Consider the following 11,445-nt stretch of genomic DNA (forward strand, 5'->3'; position numbering starts at 1 on the left):
ATGTTTAAGCTGGTGTCACGGCTAGCACTGTTCTCTGTTCTTGTCCATCTTTTGCTTGTAAGATATTTTAATCTTTCTAATTTTATACTCCCTCCGTCCCAAATTATAGATTGTTTTAGTTTTTCTAGGTACATAATTTTTTCTATGCACCTAGATATAGTGTATGTCTAGATGAATAAGCAAAAACTATGAATCTAGAAAAGCTAAAATGATCTACAATTTGAAACGGAGGGAGTAGCAAATTTTTGCAATGACTATTGTGTACTAATTAATAGACGTACAATATATAGGACTAGATTACATAGCGAGCTTCTTTCCCTTTCTGATTGAGACGTGCTGGCATTTTCTCTTCTTGGATAGCTTTGTCCTTTAGTGTAATTGAATCATATGCATGCTTGATAGGCACTAACAAACCTCTTAGGTTATTGTATGATTGAGCTGTCATGGAGATGAAGTCGTTTTGATATGTTATCCTTGAGTGTCATGTAAATAAAATTTCTTAGGAAGTTTGATGAAGAATGCATGATGATATCGGTTAGAAAAATATATTGATGAGTTGTTATAACCATGTAGGACCAATGATATCTTTTATTTCTATATTGTGGTCTACAGGGGTTATTTGCTTCATGAGATTATTGTATACACCCAGATTGGAGTTAAAATTATCTCAATTAATTGGTAAACTGATGCTTCATTGTTTTTTTTTTGCTATCTACAGTTCTACATGCAGAGTATAGGACTAAGAAGTTGCATCTAGGAACTAGAAAAGGAAAGTTAGTTCAAGTTGCAGCAGAGGTATCTGGGTGATCCCACAGTTTCACTAATCAGCAAGTCTACACTCATTTTCGATTTCTAAATTTTCATTGCATATATTTATATATGTTTTTTGAATGTTGTTAGATTTAGGGTTGTTGGTAACTCATGCCATAACACACACTTCATTTCTTGGACATACCTATTTTTTTAATCTCAAAAGCTGTAATTATATCTCTTACTTATCTCGTGCATGTATGCCTTGCTCTGGCTCTCTGTATGATTCTTTCGGGAACTATAAAATAAACAGTGGTTGAACTGATCAGGTCTCTTTTAAGCTAATATAAAGAACTATTGTTCTTGCAGATCGAGATCTACAGATTATTTGGGGCATGTGGCGTGCCACCCACATTTGTTACAACGTGAATTAAGTAAGATGTATTAAATTCATTAGGCTGATATCAAGAGAATATAAAATAGTTAGTGAGGAGCACCAGCTCACTTGCAACCAAAAGGGATAGATTCATAGATTCCACTTCAAAGCAGAGTTTACCAATAGTAATAATTAAGGCCTTAAATTAATTCATGTCTTCCTCCTGGAACAAAACTATAGGCTTAGCTGGCTTTGTTGTGGCTCCTTTTTGTTTTGTCAGTGTGGCGAGCAAGGACACTGATATGATCCTGCAGTCGCATTATTTGAGCTCGATTGCCATACCTGACCAGATCCATGGCATGGAACAGCTGGAAAAGATGCACCTTGGATTGAATAAGCTAGAGTGCTCATGCAGATTTCATACTATAACATTGATAATTATAATCACGCATCCATATAATCTATCAACAGTTGCGGCCCAACCCCTTTTGCTTTTATTTTGGATCAAATCATTGCAAGCATGCATGCTTGAATGTATTCATTCCTAAAGAACTTTCTAGGACAACAGATTGTACATGTAGGGACGCAGAGTGGTGAATATGCTTAATTACATGTACAGGGGTGGGGAGGATCGATATCGATCCGGAGGGATACGTGACTAACATGCAACGCGTGTACTTTTCTCCATGCAGTAAATTCATGTAATAATACTAAAATAATTAGATATCAACTTGTTACACTCTTAGAGTTTTTTTCCCAAAAAATATTGTTGCATAAACATTTTTTAAATTAAATTTCACTTTCAAGGTGGTTTTGTCACACATGAAGCTTAAAATGTTCGAGTGGGCAGGAGTCTACATGTCGAGTGATATGACGCAGCTACTAGCTAGCCTATTGGTTTTCTCTAGGCACAATAAAAAATGGTAAATATGTGTGTAATGGCAAAAGCAAAAACCATCCAAAATAGGGTTATGTTTGGTTGATTGGTTCACCAGTGCACATGCAATGGTAAAATGCATTTGTTGATTTGATAAGGCATTCGAACTTGATTCTTAAAGTTAGCTTTCACCCAATAATTAACATATGAAATTCCATCACCAAAAGTAGTTTCTATGCACAAATAATGGTTGCACTTTTAAAGATATAATGATTCTTAATATAAATAATTAAAGTCAATCAGTTTATGAACCCAGAACTAAGGTTAAATCTAGATAACAAATTAAGTCGAGGATATGGCATTTGGAGGAAAAACAAAGCTTACCTCCTCAAATTAATTCGAAGTTGAAAAACACCAATGTAAAATACTTAAGAGAAAATCAAAATAATTAGCAAGGTTAGAGTACAAGCAAACATATTTGGTTGCTTTGCTTGATCCGAATTTGAGCAAGGATTTCTTTGTTTTGAGGGAGAGCCAAATCTGGCTCTCCTCCCCTAGCAAGAGGTTTGCCTTGACTAACCTTGCCAAGGAAGGCTAGTGGGCAAGGTTAGCCAAGACAACCAAACATGCCCAGCATTACCAAGTTGTGTTAGCACATGATAGGTATTTTATGGACCATGCGATAGGTGGTTGATTAGAAGAGATACTCTTTTATATTGCCACTATAATTTAATTTGCATTGTTGTTGTACACATAGATTTTTCATTATAGTAAATTGCACCATTTGGTCAGCCTTGTTATCCTTTTCTATTCAAAGATAGCTCTCGTTCCTTTAGTATAATCAAATCATGCAGCTTGGCAGCCACTAATAAACCATCTGTGTAATTATATGATTATAAGCTTTCGTGAAGTTGGAATAGGACAGGTTATATATCTTATCTGTGCATATTATTTAAACACAATTACTTTGGGAGTTGATGACAAAGAATGCGGTGATGTCTATTAGAGACATTTATGCATTAGTGGTTTGCCACATACCAGCAACATTTTTCTTATGAAATATTATGGCAGAAAGGTCCATTGTATGGAAAAATTCAGTTACTTTCCGTTAGTTAACAATGCTGTAATCTTTTTAATATGACAATGTATGATCTTTAATTTGACATGCAACTTCAGTCACTATTTGACTAGAATGTATATATTTATAGAATCTGAAATTTTTCTAGGATTATAAGAAATGCTTTGACGACAAATCTACACAACTTATTCTCATGTTTTGAAGCTAAACATTTTCCAAGATATTTTAAAGTTTCAATAGTTGAAAATGTCGAGTATTTATAATCAGACGCAGTAGAGTGTTGCAATAAGCAATGAGGCAGCCAACAACAAGGATATGATAGTGCGGAAAAGTTCTCCCGAGAGAATATTGTAAGTGGCATCACGTCTATGAGTATGTGTAGACGGTCCACACATACTAGTACCTAGTGAACCATCGAGTGAGCTTTGACGAAACTGATCACTTGCCATGAGGAGAGACCGCCAATATACTACTGCACGATTAGGAAATAGGAGAATTCTTTCACTACGAAAATACAGGAGTCTAATCCTACCAAACAATGCCAACGTTGTGTCTTCGAATTATATTCATGAACCTTGGAGTAGCTACGGCGGAAAAACGACCTTTCGTCCACTCGCTTACTACCGGTCACTACCAAACAATGCCAACGTTGTGTCTTCGAATTATATTCATGAACCTTGGAGTAGCTACGGCGGAAAAACGACCTTTCGTCCACTCGCTTACTACCGGTCATATTTTGATCCGGTACTAATGTTAGCGTTAGTAAAGGGTCCAAATTTAGGACTATGACCGGTATTAATGTTAGCATTAGTAAAGGATCCAAATTTAAGACTCCCGAAGACCTTTTAGTACCGAGTCGTAACACCACCCGATACTAAAGGTGCCCCATTAGTACCAGGTCGTAACTACTAAAGGGGCACATTTAGTACCGGGTGGTGTTATGACCTAGTACTAAAAGCCCTCCACAGACTACTTTAAAAGGAAAGCATATCTACCTCCATCACATGCGTTGCGTAGGTGGTATGGCAAGGAAGGCTCGTGCGAGGCTTGAGATCGTGGGTTCGAATCCCACGGACTGCACACGACGCGAGGCTTTGTTTTTTGGCGCAAAACAAGTTAGTACCGGTTTGTAAACCGGTTGGTGTTATCAATTGGTACTCCCTTTAGTACCGGTTATTTGACGGAGCCTTTAGTACCAACATAGCAATACCGGTTGTACAACCGGTACTAAGGGGGGCTTAGAACCGGTACTAAAAGTGAAATCCCTAGTGTCCAGGATAGATCCCCAGTACCCGCAAGGAATTCTACTAGGACTCCTACCTTGTAACCGACTAGTAATCCAGCCCCCTGAGGTATATAAAGGAGGGCAGGGGTCCCTAGATCGATAGACCAAGACCTCATAGAACCATAACAGAGGACCAAATCAACAACACTCAAGCGCAGGGCGTAATATACAACACCCCAAACAGGATGTAGGGTATTATGCTACTCTGGCGGCCCGAATCCGTATAAATCTGTGTCTTGTGTCCTCGCTTTTACCTTCGAGTTTCAAGTCCGACGATCCCCCACCAACCAATCTACTACCTCGGGATACATCGAGCGAGCTTGAAGGACCTTATCAAGATCAATCTACTCTACAAGACAAGAATATTGTTCTCGCATCCAATCGACGACTCGGTGTGCAACTGCGTCGGAGTCCGAGGTGAAGTCGCCAGACAGGCTAATTCCGAGCTACATCTGTTATCGCTGAATTGGAATTAGAAACGGAGTGTGTAGTGGAGCGCTTCACCTGTCGCTGATCGTCTCCAAACATCAAGATCGAGATGGAATAGAATTGGATGGCATCAAGATGGAATCCTACAAGGAATCGATTTCCTTAGTCGAGTCCGAAGCGGAGACCAGCTTTGTTGATCGGAGATGCAAAAGCACATCAAGCATCAAAATAAAGAAACAGCTACCACTGCTCCCTCTTGCGCTGGAAATCAATGGTGTATTCAGCTATGTGCACACCAAAAAAGCTACCAGAAGGACTTCAGTTTGCGTGGCAACACCAATAAATCTCCAACTATGTGATAGACTATTTCTGCAAGAGCAAGACATCTACGCCGACTCGCTCACGACTACTTCAACTACTCATCTCGACTAAAAAATTGGTCGAGGGTAGGCCTCGTACCGTCGACAACTAATCGGAATCAACTCCGACTAGTCGGCTTCATCAACAACCGTCACGGTTTCATCGATAATCGTCCATAAATCAAGCTAAGTCACTTTTTTAATAATTATTTTTTCTCTGACTTGTTTTCAGCATGGTTGGCCAATACGCCGACTACCTATCTGTGTACGTCTCTCGATGGGAATTACCCTCCAGAGCTACACTTTGCCGACTACTCTTGGGGCATGTTGACCGACAACCATGAGCTTGGTACACCGAATTACGGAGGCTATCGCCACGGGTTTGGTGCACTGAATTCCGGAAGCTCTACCATAGGCTTGGTACATCGAATTAGGAGGCTCTGCCATGAAGTTTGGTGCATCGAGTGATGGAGGCTCATAGCGGCTACACCCTAGTGAGGCACAAATCCTATGCGTGGCAACACGCGCTCTCCTCGCTAAAAAGGCAGAAAAGTCTCAATGACTACTTTACGAGCAATCGTGTAGTATTTTTATCGCAATGGCAACTACTTATTTTATTTTAAATGTCTTCTCGTAACGGTTGTTAATCTACTCGAGCAGAACACGCCTCAATTCATCAAAGCCTCGGATCTTTCGTCATGCTTAAACGCTAGGACACGAGACAAAGATCTCCGTAGTATGCCAATACGCGTACACAAGACAAAGATCTCACACGCAGTGGCAATGGCTAAACAGGGACTGAGAGCCTAAACATAGCATGCTAATTACTTGGAAAAATATGGCCGAAACAAGAGCATGACACACAATATTTACATTATATTCATCACTGAATAAATTTCAGTAGTTCCAAATTCTACAAATATGCTACATAATGTATCCATTTCTTTTTGGAGGTCAAGCTTCGGCAATGACACTCCAGGACGATCAGCGTACCAACAATGGCTCCACTAGCTCCTAGGCTTGGGGGCTAAACGCCAATTACTACTTGGAATATCTCTAGTGGCTCAGGTAGCTTCCAAGCTCAGGGGCTAAGCGCCAAATAACTACTCGACATGGCTCCTATGGCTCACCTAGCGCATAAGCTCAGGTGTTGGACGCCAAATGACTACTCGAAAGATGACTTGCGTGAAGACTAAAGATCCTCGGATTGATTATTTAATCATTCTAAGGCTCGGGGGCTGATAAGCTACACCCAACAATTGTTTTTTTCAAGATAAAGACAGAAGATTCAAGATTTTATTGACCCTCAGCCTGATTCTTCAATTCAACATAAGGCTCGGGAGCTACTTCATATGGAGTGCGACTTCCACCGCCTCCATATCATTTTCCAAAGATGAAGATTACAAAATCAAGACGATCAAGGACTTGAGCACCAAAATCAAGACGATCAAAGACTTTCCATAGTCTCATGGCAGTTTTGAGGAACCTTGAAGATTCAGCTAGACAAAGTACTCGAAGAGTACCAAAACTACTCGGCGAGGATCTGAAAAGTACTCGAAGGTTGCTGCATTCGACTATGAAGCACTCGGAGGCTTGTCGAGGATAATCCCCAATACCCGCAAGGAAGGAAGAAGACGGACTCCTACTAGGATTCCTCTGTAATCCTACTAGGACTCATACCATGTAATCCTACTAGGACTCCTACCTTATAACCAACTAGTAATCCCGCCCCCTGGAGTATATAAAGGAGGGCAGGGTCCCTAGATCAGTAGACCAAGATCTCATAGAACCACAATAGAGGACCAAATCCTCAACACCAAACAGCACCCAAGTGCAGGACGCAATATACAACAAACATGATATAGGGTATTACGCTATTCTGGCGGCCCAAACCTGTATAAATCTTTGTCTTATGTCCTCACTTTTACCTTCGAGTTTCAGGTCCGACGATCTCCCACCAACCAACCTACTACCTTGGGATAGCCTTCGGTAGGTTGCCGGTATAAAACACCAACACCCAGTAGTGTTGCTTCCCCTGAATATGAGTTCTAAATGCTTCACTCTTTCAAAAGAAGTGCTTTATGAGGAGAATTCCCAAAGTCAAGCACGACCCACTGTTATTTATATATTCATCAATTTAGTTATACTATATACAGATATTCTGATCAATCTCATTTCGACAAGTGGCGATCTTCCATGAGTAAAATAGCTCAAGAGAGTCTTAGTTTTGTCCCACGATCTGCTTATCTCAACATATAACTATTCGCAAGCACATGCTGAAGAGTAAGACCAAGAAGTTGCATCTATTTTTTTTTTGAAAAGAGAAGTTGCATCTAGAAACTAGAAAAAAAAATTGTCCAATCATGCACGGAAGCAGTCATCATTGTGGACCCACACCAGGGTGCTTGTAGCTAAACTAGACAAGTCGGCAAGCAAGTCCATGCTCCTCCTGTATCCTGCAACAGTTTTTATGTGTGTGCTACTGTGCCTCTATAATTGTTTTCAAGTACTTAAGGCTATGATGGGAAAGTAGTACTATTGTAACCAATCTATAATACGATCTCACAAGCCACATTATCTTAATTGCATGCCTCCTGTGTGCCTCTCTGACTCTCTGTTTGATTCTGCATTGAGAAATATTAAACAAAACAGTAAGTATATGTCAGACCTCTGTCAAGTAATAAGCTAATCCTGCTTGCATATAGTTGATTTTAGTGCAGGTTTTAAAAAGTAATGTGGCATGGCACCCACATTTGTCAGACAGCTGAAGTTGTGTTACAGGTTTGAATTTAAGCCGCAACCAAATTATCAGCTTTGAATAAGTGAAGGGAGTAAAATGATTTAAACAAGATAGATGACGCGGAACACACCATCTCACCTGCAAACAAAATGGGATAGGTTCCTCAGTGCAAAATCTCCTTAAAAATTTGCCTAAAAATTTAATTTATCTCCTTGCCATCGTTTAGCCTGCTCGCACAAACCCATGGGCTTTGCTTGTTTTCATGCGATTTTTTTTGTCAGCATGGCCAGCGAGATGTACTGAACTGAAGTTATTTATTTAATCTACATACATTTAGTCTTAATTAATTGGTATTATAATAATCTTGACCACACTCGTACCATGTCTAGATCCATAGCGCAGCAGCTGGCATTGGCAAAGATGCTTTGAATAAACTAGCGTGATGGTCATGTGAGTTTACATAATGTGTTGATCATGGCGCCCATATTCTATTATCTGGATGCAGTTGCCAGTTGGCAGCTACATTTCGCTTTCGTTTCAAAATAAATGTTTATTGGAGAAGGAAATAATTAAGGAATCATAGGGCACACGCGTCAGTTTGTTTTGAAGAGAACTCTTGGGGGATTTTTTCTTTTATAAAGAAGAGAACTCTTGGGTTGAATGAGTTTGCAGGAAGGTACACGGTGAGGGACGAGATGGCAAAGTGCGCTTTTAGGTATAGTTTACGGTGAACATGCATCTACACAACTACTATACCCAGGTTAAATTTAAGTACCACTTCTTCCGTTCCAAAATATAGATTGTTTTAACTTTTCTAGATATATAGATTTTGCTATGCATCTAAATATAGGGTTATGTCTAGATGCGTAGTAAAATCTATGTAAAAAAATTAAAACAATCTATAATTTAAAATGGAGGGCGGAGTAGCTCTTACTTAGGATAACGTTGGATATGCATAGCACTTCTCTTCAATTTTCCATCTTGCTTCGTGTAAAGAGATTAATCAAGAAGTGATGATTTAGATCTCAGAGGCTTCTAGACCGGTCTGAATCTATTTACTTTACCAAGGTTGGTACTAATCCCACAAGTTCGAAACACTTCAGTTACACAAGCTAAAACCAAGAACACTGGTGGACTGAGGTATATTACACCGATGGACTGTGCCTTCTCTTCGTGGGCCGGCAAGTTGGAGCATGTAGCTTCGGCCCCTGCTGGCCGGGGCAGTCATCAAGCAGAAAACTTCGTTGTATATGATCCATTAGCAGCCCATCTCCATTGTATCTCACCAGAGCAATCCGAGAGCTGCATTTCTAGCACAAATTCTGCCATTTTTTCCACTGTCGTCATCCACCATAACCCTGGTCCAGTTATGGTCAGTGAGGTCCTCAATCACAGATTTTTTCTTTTTGCACCAAGCCAACTTGAAAAAGTGAAGGCTCCAAGTCAATTGGAGCTGGCCCATTTATCCCTGTCTTGCCATCAGACACCGTTACCATTATGCTGACTCGAAGTAGCTGCTTTATATGCTGCATCACATGGTAATGGTGTACCCACCCAGGGTCTGCTAGGGCCCGTCCATTCAAAACCATAGCCACATGAAACGGAAAAAGCTCCAAATCAAGAATTCCAACTCCCCCATTCTCTTTCTTGTTAGCTGCTATCTTCCGATACACAAGGCAATGGCCACCATTAGCCTCGTTGGAACCTTTCCACAGAGAATTTCTCCTGGTCTTGTCAATCTTCTTGATCGCATATTTCTTCAATATAAAAACAGTTAGGAAATATGAGTATACAGCAACCAAAGTGAGAACAGCGTTCACCAATTTTAGCCAACTATCTTTATTCAGTAATTTCCCTTTCCTGCGGGCAATTTCCCAATGACTTTGTCGATAAGGGCTGCACATCAATCCTTTGTCGACCCAGCCACCTCGAGCACACATATTTGTCGTGAGGAATCAATACAGTGAAACATCACATGTGCAATAGATGTCTATCATCTACATTTTGCATGAGCAGATTTGTGTTAGACTATAAACCTGCTTTTGGCCAGTGTTGCCAGTTTTGAATGACATTTATTTTTCTACTTAGCGTAAGCCCTAGTATATGTGTATGTATCTGGGTGTGTATGTCTATCTGAATATGCATTGTCATGTTTATCCATGGGAAAATTGTGCGGTTGCAGTTCTTAGCCCAACCTTCAGTATGCTTATAGTCATATATAGCTATCCTATAGAAACAAAATTCATTGTAACAAGTGTATTTGTTCCTGTCACTAAGCATGAAGAAATAATTACTCAAATATGTTTCATGTGCTATACATGGTTTTTCTTTGCTACCTATTTTATTTTATTTCCACCGGCTTAAAGTAAACACATTTCAAGCCTTCAAGGATAGTGCTTAATGCACCTATTATTCAAGAGAGGTGAGAGCCATGCCGATGGCTTCTCCTACCAACTTTCGAGTCTCCCAATTGGGCATGAGAGGGGAACTCGTTAGTACTCTGTTTCCTTTCTTGGCCATGATCTTGAGGAAGGCAACATAACGCCCTGCAGCTTTGCTCACCTGATGGCACTCGAGCTGTGATGTTTATATAGCACATAATCAAGCTTAGTTTGCACTTATTGCTATACCTGCCATCTTCGTCATCATGTGTAGTACAATACAATCATTCTATACATACACTGCACACGGCAAGGGACATAGGAAGGACAATCATTGACCTTAGTTCTCATAGTCGAATTACGAGGCACATGTGTGCATCTCCTGGGTTGACTTCCACTCAATTTGTGCTGCCGCCGCAAGCGCTTCCAAGCTTGGTGGCTTGAGTGCACACGTGAGCACCAGTTCTGTCGTGATGCTCCACTCTTTCTTTGCCTCGTCCCCTACCGCCATCTCCTTGCCTGTTGCTTTATGAGACTGTCACGGGAGATGGAGGACCTCGACTACATGCCAGCGACCAGAAGCATGAGAGGGTGCAACACGCATGCATCTGGAGAAGAGAGCACAAACTAAATCCAGATCTGAAATTTAACTAGTATTTAGGATTTAGGATTTCACTAGTATTTATAGAAAACGATCAGAATAATGGACACAGAACACAGGCACATAAAAAACAGAATGATGCCAGGCAAACAGCCAGTTTAGACACATACTCATGCATATATAAGCATTATCGTCAATTACATTAGTGGATAAGAATAGAAAGACGATAATTTAGCGTAGACTAGCAGAGAGGATATGATTGGTTGGGTTTATTCATTCTCATCTGATCGTCCTTGCTTCCTCATAAACGGCTCAAGCCAGCAAGGAGGCTTGTGGCCAGCAGGTTCCTCTTTCCCTTCAACGTAACCCTTGGCATCGTACTCCTTTATTATGTAATCAGCAGCCGCCTGCTTGATGTCCTTGATGGTCGTGAGGAAGATCTCCTCCTACGCTGAGGCGCATCTTCTATCATGCGGCAGCCATCTTTGTAGGTACCAGTAGAGATCACGGCAAGCTCTTTCTTCCCTGTGAACACCCTCAGACTGTCGATCTGATCCTTCGTCATCGAC

Source organism: Setaria viridis, chromosome 6, assembly GCF_005286985.2.
Source record: "Setaria viridis chromosome 6, Setaria_viridis_v4.0, whole genome shotgun sequence".
Classification (NCBI taxonomy): Eukaryota; Viridiplantae; Streptophyta; class Magnoliopsida; order Poales; family Poaceae; genus Setaria; species Setaria viridis.